Source organism: Canis aureus, chromosome 8, assembly GCF_053574225.1.
Source record: "Canis aureus isolate CA01 chromosome 8, VMU_Caureus_v.1.0, whole genome shotgun sequence".
Lineage (NCBI taxonomy): Eukaryota > Metazoa > Chordata > Mammalia > Carnivora > Canidae > Canis > Canis aureus.
The window spans coordinates 27,172,892-27,184,481 of NC_135618.1; the positions used below are offsets into that span (position 1 = coordinate 27,172,892).

Consider the following 11,590-nt stretch of genomic DNA (forward strand, 5'->3'; position numbering starts at 1 on the left):
CTCTCTCTTGGCATTAAATAATTTCCATGGGAACTGGGGCTAAAGAGACCATCTTAGAGCTCATTAAGTGTTGCACCACTTAAACAAGATTTTTAATTTTCCTTGTTTTCCCTTTTGTTAGATAATCGATAACTACCAACTCACATTTATTAATGATGTAACTCCTAGACAAGCCTGGAAAATGATGTCGGATTAACTCACAAAGGTTCCTCCTTATATCGAATCCAATGTCTATGCTTTGAAAGAGATACTTTGCGGCTCAGATAAAACAGAAACGGAATCCAAATGTTTCCAAAGTAGCTCAGCCTTTTAGCCACAAAGGAAAATCCTGTGCCGAGATTCCAGAACTTTTCTTTGTCTTGGTAATTTTCCAGCATGTGTTTTTACTCTTGCAAATGCCACATCAGAGTCACAGATGGCAGCACGATTTGAGCAGGTTTGAGCTTCTCTGTTTTTTAATCCAAATCCGAAATTAGACAGAAGTTGATATTAACCTCTCAGCCTCCCGCGCCCCTCTTTCCCTTCTTGCTCCCAGTTGTTTTCATCTCTTTGAGCCTTCAATTGTTTGACCCCATTAGTATTTTTTCCCAGCACAATTAAAGCACCAAAGAGTCTCAGTAATGTCAATGCCACTTCCCAGCAGCTCAAGCATTTCTTTTCTCGTTTCAATTTGTACTCTCAAATCTAAGCTAATTGAGGTTATCAGAAGAATGCTGGATGGCTCGGTTTGCCCAGCTTTAAAGTTGGATGTAATGTTGATAGTAGGTTTGAGCTTGAGGTCTAAAAAGTAAAATACTACACTTTAGGCTGTTACTATATAGCACAAAATATTCCTCCAATATCCCAACATTTGGCCTGGTATTTTTTTTTCCATTTTTCACTTTTTATCCAGATGTTTTATATGGTTTAGATATGACCTTAAATCTTAAAACTATAAACCGCATATACTTTTCATATATTAAGATCTAAAGACATTAATACCCCAAATTTCCACAACCAACCCAAAGATACTAAGATCATACATGATTTTGAACTGTTGACTTCTTTTTAGAATTCAATAAAATTTTACTGAATGTCTACTATGTGAAAGATGTTGGCCTGGGAGGACCTTAAGAGATATGATAAGTATGAAGGGATCTGCCCTCAAGTTAATGTTTGTAACATTCTGTTTAAGAAGTAACCCAAACATGTTATAGTACACATTACTTTGCTGTAAAAAGACTTCTGCTTACAGATGCCACTGATTCTGCTTGGGTTTTATCACCAATTTCCCTACGTTTGTGTGCTATAACATGCAATTCTGGGCTTGATTTAATGAATTCGCTAATTCAACAAATAAAAAAGCATCAATTATGCTCTAGACATTTTACAAGGCACTGAGGACAGAAAGAAAGGTATCTCCCTACACATGGCATCCAGTCTACTAGACAAGGCCATCCAAATGGATCTGTAAATAGAATGCAGTATGGAACGGGCCATGGAGGCATCCCCTAGATGTTCTGGGAACTGTGAATAGACCCCAATGCTTATATTTTTAAGTTCCTCTCTGCCTAGTTTCCAAATTTCAAACCTTCTTGTTACTCCACCTTCCTCTACCCGATCTCTCCCAGTACTCTAAAAACACAGACCACTGGAAGGAGCACGTAATCAGGAAGACTTTAAATCTGGCCCCATCACTAACAAGCTGTGTGTCTTTGTGCAAATTGTTTTAACTTCTCCGAGGCTGAATTTCTCCCTCTGTAACATAGAGGTGTTAATACTTCTGCATATATTTGACGTCAGAATGAAGGGAGATAACTTATGTAAGGTGCCTAGCAGAGTAGCTACACGTAGTAAACGTGACTACTCTCCTCTGACGGCTACAGCTTCAATGACCTGACTGGCCATATCTCATGTCTGGCCTTGTTAACCAGCCTGACTTATAATGTCCACAGCCCATATACATTGAGTCACAATGAGCCAATTGTCTCAGTTCATCCTCACAACCACCCACTGAGTAGATACAGCCCTGCCAAGTGCTCTTACCTTCTGGTTCCCACAGAGGCCAGCGCACAGCTCTTCCCCTCCGTTCCTACTACTATCTACAAGGGGTCTACCCTCCCAATCACTTCCTAGCTTTGTAGGCTGTTGCAGGTTTACAGCCTGACAGATGCACACCGCCTTCTCTGACCGCACCTTACTATGCATTACCCCCTATTTGAGGCCTTTTGCTCTAGAAGTGTTATGAGTTTCTAGGCACCAAGCCACAAGGAAGACCATATTGCTGGGAACAATAGGCTTCCTTCTTCATAAATCCTTTCCTATTTCCTTTTCAAACACCCCCCCCCCCCCCCCCCCCCGCCTCTGGCCCTGCCCAGATGCTTCCCAACTGCTGTAACTAGGCTTGTAATCCAATTCTGCCAAAGTGCTGCTGGCTGGGATAAACACATAGAAACCCTTTAACTCTTTCCAGTCTGCTATTTGCAGCTTATACCTACTTAAAAAGAAAAAAAAAAAAAAAAACTTGTCATTTAACTATACTGGAAGGTAGAGTCTGTTAAATGTCTTTAAGAAAAGTACAAGATGCTTCGGGAAACAGATGTCAGAGAACCTCGAGGCACCCACGCCTGGCTTCTCACATTGTCTCATTAAGCACTTGATGAGGAGTTTAAGCAAGGAGGCCTTAATAACCCCAGTAATCTTTTACTGGTTATCTCCCTGTTTTGCTTCCTGAAGCATCTATTCTGTTTCATTTCCCTTTCCTTTAAGGAGAAGCTTTGGTTTTGTGAACATGCGGTCTCTGCAGTAACCCCCCACGTGAAGGAAAACAAAGACTGGCTAGAAACTCCCTGGATTCTTCAATCTGTGGCAAGCTTTGGGATAAAGTTTATGCCAAAAGCCAAATGGCTAGTTTCGTAATGATAGCTCTTAGCAGAGGGGCAGCAAACTAGCAACCAATCACTACTGTTATAATTTCAAGACGTAAAGACTTTACTGATCCACAACCACACATTTTCCCATTTGGTTCATGGTTTCTTGAAGATGATGCACTTGGGGGGGTCAGCACGTGTGGAGGTGTGCAGACCAAGCTATCTCCATGGTGGCTTGGTGGAATGTCTGCTGTTTATGAATTGCAGGTCTGACAACCTGAAACTGAAGAACTTAACATCTCATGGGTTTCAAGGTGAGGTGTTAGCCACTCAGAGTATTTCTTCCACCAGCTTCTTCCTGTCTGAAAATCTGAGGAAATTTTATTTGGTTCACAATCTATCTTTGGCCGGTCTCTTGGTCGAGGTTGTTTACTTTGTCAGCAATTGTTCAGATCCATCTTAATTCCTTTTTAAATATTTTTAATATATCTGATAACATAGAATCACCTATTTTTAATTTATTATCATAGTACTCATTATAATCACCTTTAGTCTAATAATAAATTACTATTACACTCAGTCATATGGTTGTTATAACATGCATATATAAAAGCTTAGAGGTCTCCAAAATAGGTCAAACCCATTTTCTTAAAACTAAATCTAAATTGTGTTCTTCAACCAGTGTTTCTTGATTCCATTATTTCCCCTCCTCTCTTTTATTACTCATGCTGGAAACGTAGGAAGCTTTCTCACTCTTTACCCCTCCACCTCATGCCCCTACCTCAACATCAGTCATCAGGATCTATTGATTCCATCTCTCAAAACTCTCTTTATTTTTGACTTCTCACCAATCCGTCCTCTGCAAGCTAGGCCAATCAACTATAACCACAGGCCTACTCATCAGTCCTTTAAATAGTTTTTGACACTTTTATTTTCCAATTTGCATCCAAAGTTAGTCCTAGAAAAATCTCAAATCTTTTATTTCACTCCCCTACTTAAAATCCTTCAGTGGCTTTCCATATCTCTTATTATCTGTGTTTAATAGTCTTGTAGGCCCCAAACAACCTGAGGCCTGTCACCTCTTTGTTCTCTGTGTTTGACCTTCCTCAGCCTTGCATGCATGTCTTGGCCATACTGGCTGCTCCATGCTCTTTTTCATCTCAGGATATTTTCAAATATTGTTCACTTCCTGGAACATTCTCCAACCCTCCTATGTCCCCTTAACCAAAGTAACTCTTATTTACCCTGTGGATAACAGCTAAAATGTTCACTCAAGGAATAATTACTTCCTTCATCCATCCTATCCCCCAAACACACTCCCAGCTAAGCTTCGAGTTCTGTTTCTAAAGTATCCTGACTTCTTCCTTCCTAGATGAGTCAATTCACAATAGTAATCACTTGTTTACATCTGTGTTTCCTGCTGAGTGATTGCAGGTAGGGACCTTAATCCACAAATCTAGATGTGCAAGTAATAAAGCATTGCTTTGCTTTCTTTAAATTCACTTATAGCGAACACTGTTTAATCAACTTCATTCCAAATCCCAGCAATCTGGAGAGATTTTAATCCCAATAATTATCACAGCATTTTGTCCTCTTTTCCTTAGTTTCCTATAAAAATCCAGGTGAGGAGTCTTATTCGATCTCAAGGCATTGCAGAGGCCCGTCCTATTTTTGGTACGCACTGATTACCGTGGAAAAGCTTATTTTCCCTTCTGACATTGTCGCACATGGACCCTATTTGCTTTGTGCCTCTCTCAAGGTCCAGGACTCTTTATGGGGAGTGGCAACTCCATGGTCTAGGACTGGAGTCTCTGGGTATACTTGGAGTCCTGCCACTGCCCAAGGAAAAAGGATAGGGCCATAGTACTGGCAGACCCAGCAGCCCTGCTCTCACCCCAGTCTGGGAAATCCCCAGTCAGTGACCCTGAAAGTATTCCTCTCTCCCCATTTCTCCACTCTCTATGAGCACAATCTTTCAGAAAGGGAGTTGCTTTCCATGTGTGAAACAGCATTGAGTGTTTGGGGTATAATCAGAGTTTAAATCAAACAGGCTTTAACAAATCATGTACTGCGGTACTTCAATAACCTTCCTTTCAAATGGACAACATATTTCCACTTCCCTCTGCCATAACTGAGATAAGCTTGGAAAAGAGATTTATTACCCTTGTTTATAAAGGCCAGACATAGGGAGAGAGTGGGGGCGGGGGGGGGGGGTGGGGGCGGAATGGGGAGAGATTGGAGTTAATTCTGACATAGTTCTTCAACAGGATTTCTTATTCTTCCAGAAGACATCCAGCAATTGGGCTAAGCTGGCAGAAATTAAGTTCAATTCTCTATGGCCGCATATTGTCTAATACATGGTTGATGCTTAAGAATATCAAATAAAGAACAATCCTTTCCTGGGAATTGTGCTCTCCCCCAGCTATGAACATTAGGATTTTGCAAAATGTGTTTGTTTCTCTAGCACTGAAGCCAATCTGGACTTTGGCAAAGCACCTATCCTACAGGACTGATTCTTTTAAGAACAAGCCCCAAGCTCCCAGAAGCACATTTGCTCAAATGTAAGTGGGCTGCAATTCAAGTAATTTGCTCCCTAACTGCCTTGTGACAATCTTGTCTCTCTTCCCTTGTTCTTTCTCCAGCTTCCCTCCTGCTTTGGCCCCAAAGACTGTTGCATCATTTCATCTGCTTTTTTCAGAAACCTAGTTTTCTTTTCATATCCAATTTCTGGGCTCACATACTGCCTCCAAAACCCACTATTTCCATTGACTGAAATCTTATAAAGAGTCCCCCATCTTGCGACAGATTCATATTCAGACCTCAAAGATATCCATGGCCATTTAATCCCACTTGATAAACTCTCGCCCCAATCCTAAACTGGTTAGGCCACATAACTCTGTCTCAGAATCTAATGCTCATCTTATATTCCATGGTGTAGTGGTTAGCACATCTGCCTTGCATGCAGAAAATCCTGGGTTTAATTCCCAGTGGAATCACAAAATTGCCTTAGTTTCTACTCAAAAGGAATTTAGTGAACCCTGTCTCAGAATCTCAATCTTTATCAAAGAATTCTAATATTGGATTTCTAGTTTTAAAAGAATCCCAGGATTGCAAAGTACAGGCCTAGCCTAATATATATACCTTGTCCATCATTCATATCTAATTTATTTCAATCACTGGGAAGCCAACTTCTTAAACCAATATATTCAGCTTTCTTTAGGTAGACTGCTTCATTTAATATTTAAGCTAGTGCAGGATCATTTTTTGTGGCACATACTCTGAAGACCAGGCAGGAAAAATGCGGTTATCCTTTTATTCTAGGAATACAGAACACATTTTTCTACAGGAAGATTTAGGTGTTAATGAAAACATATGCACCCAGAGACATTAGTTTTAGTGATGAAAAACAAGTAAAGGCACATCTCCACCCTCTGCACCATAAGGAAGCTCTTTCTCAACGCAATTATAACAAGGAAATGCCCCAACTCACAGTTACCAGGTGAACAACACATTGCATAAGTCATATGATGAATGAGAACAAAATTAAGTCATAGAGCATTATTGGAGAGAAAAATAACATCAAAGGAGTATCCAACCACAAAAAATAGCCAAGGATGCTGCCATAGTCAACATTGGCTAATGGGAATAGCAAGTCTAACAATTGTTGCTCATGTACATGGGTAGCATCTTCTACTCAATCCAGACCATCTGACCTGTCCTTACCTTCAGCCCTGTTACATCATCAGAAACAAATTCTAGCCTTAGCAATGGATTTTAAAATATTATAGCCTCATATTTGGATGTGACATTCATTCAAGCCCTGACCTTTCTCCTAGAACACACATTCATAATTGCATCTGGGTAGTTTTCTTCTGTCCAGAAGCATGGCTTTTGAAGCCAAATGGGTATAAGTCCTAATCCTATTTCCACTATGGAAGTTTTAATATCTGGCCCCTTGCCTATAAAATAAAGATAAAATCTTTATTTGCAGAGTTTTACAAGCATTGACTGAGATAATAAATATAAAATGCCTGGCAGAGAGTCAAGTACATGGCAAATGCTTAACTTGTTGCTTTTTAAAATCCCATACCACCATTCTCGAGTTTTCTGTTAGTTTTAGTCTGATATTCTGTTTGCTAAAATGTTTAGTATCTCATCTCAAAACTTGCAGCACTCTAATTAGGCATTTATTCTTCTAGGTCTGCACTGTCCAAATAAAGTAGCATTAGTCACAAATGGTATTTAAGCATACATTTTAATTCCTAGTTTTAAATAAAATTAAATATTCAATTCCTCAGTTGCACTAACATTTCAAGTGCTCAATGACCACATATAACTAGTGGCTACTGCACTGGACAATACAAATAACATTGCCATTAGGACAAAAAGTTCTATTGGACAACACTGGCCCAGATAATATCTAAGGACCTTACTAATATATTCTGTTGATCACCTCTGAAGCATTTCATAACCTTTTCCTCAACCTGTCAATAAATGACAGATGCCCCAGAGGCCATCTGCTATCATAACACAAGTTTTTAAACTTGAAAATTGTTCACATATACTGTGGTCAGATAAATAATAAGATTTTCAGTTTTGAGCCTTCTATTCTTAGGTTAGGATGCCAGTGAATACAAGGAATTAACCTGAAACTTAACTGACCTTTAGAAATAAAAAAACACATTAAATATCCTTGGAAGATTTTGCAATATTTCTCCTCAAAAATTTAAGAGTTAAATTAAATATTCCCAAAAATGGGTCTCAGAAGAGTATCAATGTCTAATGTTTCATGTCCAATTTAATAGTATCATATTGACTCATGAGAAATCTCCAGTTCTAAACTCTTTAAATTATATGATTCTTTAATGATTTGAAGTAAAATAGACAAGACAGGGCCCTTGCAAGTTTCCCAGCTTTTACTGCTCATTTCTTTCTCTTTCTACCTTCCAAAAGACCATGGATTACCCTCTGAAAAAGGACTTCTCCCTTTTACTTCTCTGGAGGTTACCAGCTTTGAGTGAAAAACTACCTCATTTAATCGAGAAAGTCATGTGGCATAAAACATAGTATCTGCCATTATTCTCTATTCACTCATTCAATTGGTAAATATTATTGAGTACCCGGTCTGTGTCGGACCATTGGCTAACTGCTGGTGATACAGTGATGAACAAAATGAGCATGTCTCTTCTTTGATGGAGCGTATTAATGTATGTTCTAATTCAGCCTGACCAAGATTAAATAAATTATGAGTTTTTAGTTTTTAGTTGCTTTATTTTCTCACCTCAGACTAAATGGTATTTTATTTTGTCACCATGTGTAATGGGAGAAGGGACATTCTAATATCTTCACATCATAGTCAAGGCAAAATTACATTCTCCAAAGCCATCCACCTTGGTCTGACAACCAGCCACCAGTTCGGGGCAACTCTCCAAAGATGGCAAATATGTTTCGCTTCATAGGAGAATTGTAATTAATTGGTATTGGTATCCAATCTATTTTGAGGAGCTGGACTGAGAAGGAAACTGAGGCTAGATTTGGTGGGCGTGGGGGAATATGATGATATGTTAGCAATCTCTTCCATGGGCTCCAGAGATTAGAATATAATAGACATGCCCAGTTACTTATACTACCTGGAATAAAAATGAGGGATGTGGTAGGAGGAGGTGTTCCAGAGTTAGAGGGCAAGCAAGGGCAGACATAGAGGCATCAAAAAGCATCAAGATTAGGTGATTTGTCTCCAAATTGCCTATGTACTCTTTGGTGGTTCTTAGTCTGATCAAAGTCTCCTTCTTTCTATTAGTTTCTCTTAACAAGCCCTCTTTCTCTTCTAAACTTCCTCCAAACCAAGGCTGTTCACATGCAAATTATCTTGCTTTCATTATCATTAAACTTAACATTCTTAAAATTCAACTCCAAATTTGATGAGCTCTGCATTTATAGGAAACTAAATTTCAGAATAAGCAATAAAATAAAGTTAGCCATGTAATTAGATCTCTACATAAAGGTCTACCCCAACTATTTAGGAGAACAATGTCAAGCTAGCCACACAGAGCTCAGGTTGTGTTTTTCTTAATCAAACTGAAGAAGAAGATGGATATGTACTTAGTGCACAAAAGATAGAAAAATAAAGCAAACAATACTGTTGAAATCCTATTCCAGAAAATGCTCAATTTCTTACTTCTATGCAATAAATTCCTAAATACTCCCTAAACTATTATTAAAAACAAACAAAAACCATAGTATCTTCTTTTCCTCCTACCAGTCTCTATGTGTGTGGGGGGGGGGGGGGGAGGGGAGGACTGGGGGAGGTGGTGGTGAGAAGGGGAGGGGTACCAAAGATAAAACAGAAGAATAAAAACTAGCTATAAAATTACCAATGAACAATTTACTGCCATGCCTGGGATATCATTCTTATAACTCTGTAAAATGACAATGTACTGAAGAGTCAAGTTATTTCATGCCTACAATTTGTGTAGTGAAGGTCTGCTCATTTTTTAAAAGACATACAGTGTATGAAAAGGGTAATAGTACCTATAGATTTTAAACTGAATGGTAAATGCAAAAAAAAAAAAAAAAGAAAAAAGCTTCTACAAAAAATAATGGTCCAAATTTACTCTGTCAAAGAATAATACTCTGGTGATACAGAATTCGGAGTAAAAAAAACTGAATATTTGTCTACCCCTGCCCCCTTGTGGTGATCTGTGCCTCTTAGGCAAAACAAGCAAATTTTTACAGGTTTGAAACCAAACACTTCAGATTTGAAAACAGAGAAGAAAGAATCAAAGTAGAAAGGAATTGTTATATTTAATACATAATAAAATAATTTTATTTTTATTAATATGCATGTTAGCATAACATCTTTGGTTAACTTTTAAAAGCTGCTGTACAGAATAGTTACAAATGCAAAATCTGAATTCATCTGAGACAGAAGGAAATAGCAAAATTATGGTTAATTTTTATTTTAGGTTTTCAAAGTCTCATAATGGTAATTACACAGAGCTGTGTCTCGGCCCTAGACTATAAAAGATTATATGATATATGTCATTGACCCACAATGATGGATGTTTGATGAAGATCTACTATATGCCAGGCATAGTGGGAGAAGCAAGCGATAAGAAATAATAAACAGTTTCTGCCTTCATGGAGTTTATGCCTTGTAGAGAAAAAAGACAAGCAACAAATAATCATACTAAAAAGTTACAATCTCAAAGTGACATTTGAGGAAGAGAACATGATTCTATGAGAACCGATAACAATAGAAGTATATATCTAGCAGAGGAGCAACTAAAAAGTGAAAGAGCACCTTGGAGGCTGTGCACGTGGGAGCACGGAGTCTATGAGAACTCTCTGGGTTCTTTCTACTCAATCTTACTGTAAACCTAATACTTCTTCAAAAAAATAAAGTCTGGTTTAAAAAGAAGAAGAAAGGAGAGAGAGCGAGAGCAGGCTTTTCATAACAAAAGGCATTGGAGTAAGTAGGAGGAGGCATGCAGAGGAAAGTACACAGAGAAAGGCTCTGGGCTGGACAGTGCCATGGCACATTCCAGAGTCTGAAAAGGTCAATGCCTGGAGAAAAAGAGCAAGTCCCCCAAGAAACACGAAAAGGTATCCAGAGGCCAAAACTTGCATGAACATGTGGGCCATATTACGAATTTTCTTTGAGAGTGATAGAACGCTATTAAAAAGTTTTAAACAGGAGAGTGACACAATCCGATTCATATTCTACAAATATATTAAATATTTTTAAAATAAATATTAAGAAAAGAAACAAGATAAGAGACTGCTTTTGTAGTAGCATATAGTACTGTCTTTGAGGAGGGCAAGAACATCGGACAGACAAGAGACAATGAGCTTCAAAAGCTTCGAAAAGAAGAGGAAAACAACCTCTGACCAAAGAAGTTTAGAAATCTCTAACCAGGGGCACTTGGGTGGCTCACTAGTTGAGCATCTGTCTGTGGCTCAGGGTGTGATTCCGGGGTCCTGGGATGGAGTCCCACATTCGGCTCCCCGCAGGGAGCCTGCTTCTCCCTCTGCCTATGTCTCTGTCTCTCTGTCTATATCTCTCATGAATAAATAAATAAAATATTTAAAAAAGAAAAAAGAAATCTCTGACCAGAGAAGTAAATTGGTTGTATAAGAATTAACAGATACCACTTAAGGATGCCAGAGGAAGAGAGACTCTGGTTAACATGAGAAAGTTGTGGAAATTGGAGAAGGGGTTGAGAGCATAGACAAGTTTGCTGGTGGCAAACAAGTAGACAAACCCACTAAAACTCAATTCACCAAGTAACTGATTCACTGACAACCAATCCATCAAATATGTTGAGTTGACAAAAGATGCTCTTATAGGTTTTAAGAAGAAGATTTGATGACTGAATGTGAAATAGTTCATATGTACTAAGTAAAATTTTACTTTTCATATGGGGATTCTCAGTTTATACTGTTTTTTTTCTTTTTTTATTTTATTTGAATTCAATTTGCCAGCATATAGTATAATACCCAGTGCTCATCTCATCATGTGCCCTCCTTAATGTCTGTCACCCAGTTACCCCATCCTCCCCCCACCTTCCTTTTGCAGCCCTTTGTTTCCCAGAGTCAAGAATCTCTCCTGGTTTGTCTTCCTCTCTAATTTTTCATCACTCAGTCTCCCCGGTCTCCTTATGGGTGGGTCCCTTTCACTATTTCTTATATTCCACATTTAGTCCTTTCAAAAATGTCATTTTGTATGGAGCCAAGCTTTC

The 11,590-nt window shown here is 38.6% G+C and overlaps 1 non-coding gene across 1 annotated transcript; it reads left to right on the forward strand.

Moving 5' to 3' along the window:
• Positions 1–5,772: 5,772 nt before the first annotated feature.
• Positions 5,773–5,845, forward strand: TRNAA-UGC (transfer RNA alanine (anticodon UGC)). The gene has a single exon. It is a non-coding gene; the product is annotated as a tRNA-Ala (tRNA).
• The last annotated feature ends 5,745 nt before the right edge of the window (positions 5,846–11,590 follow it).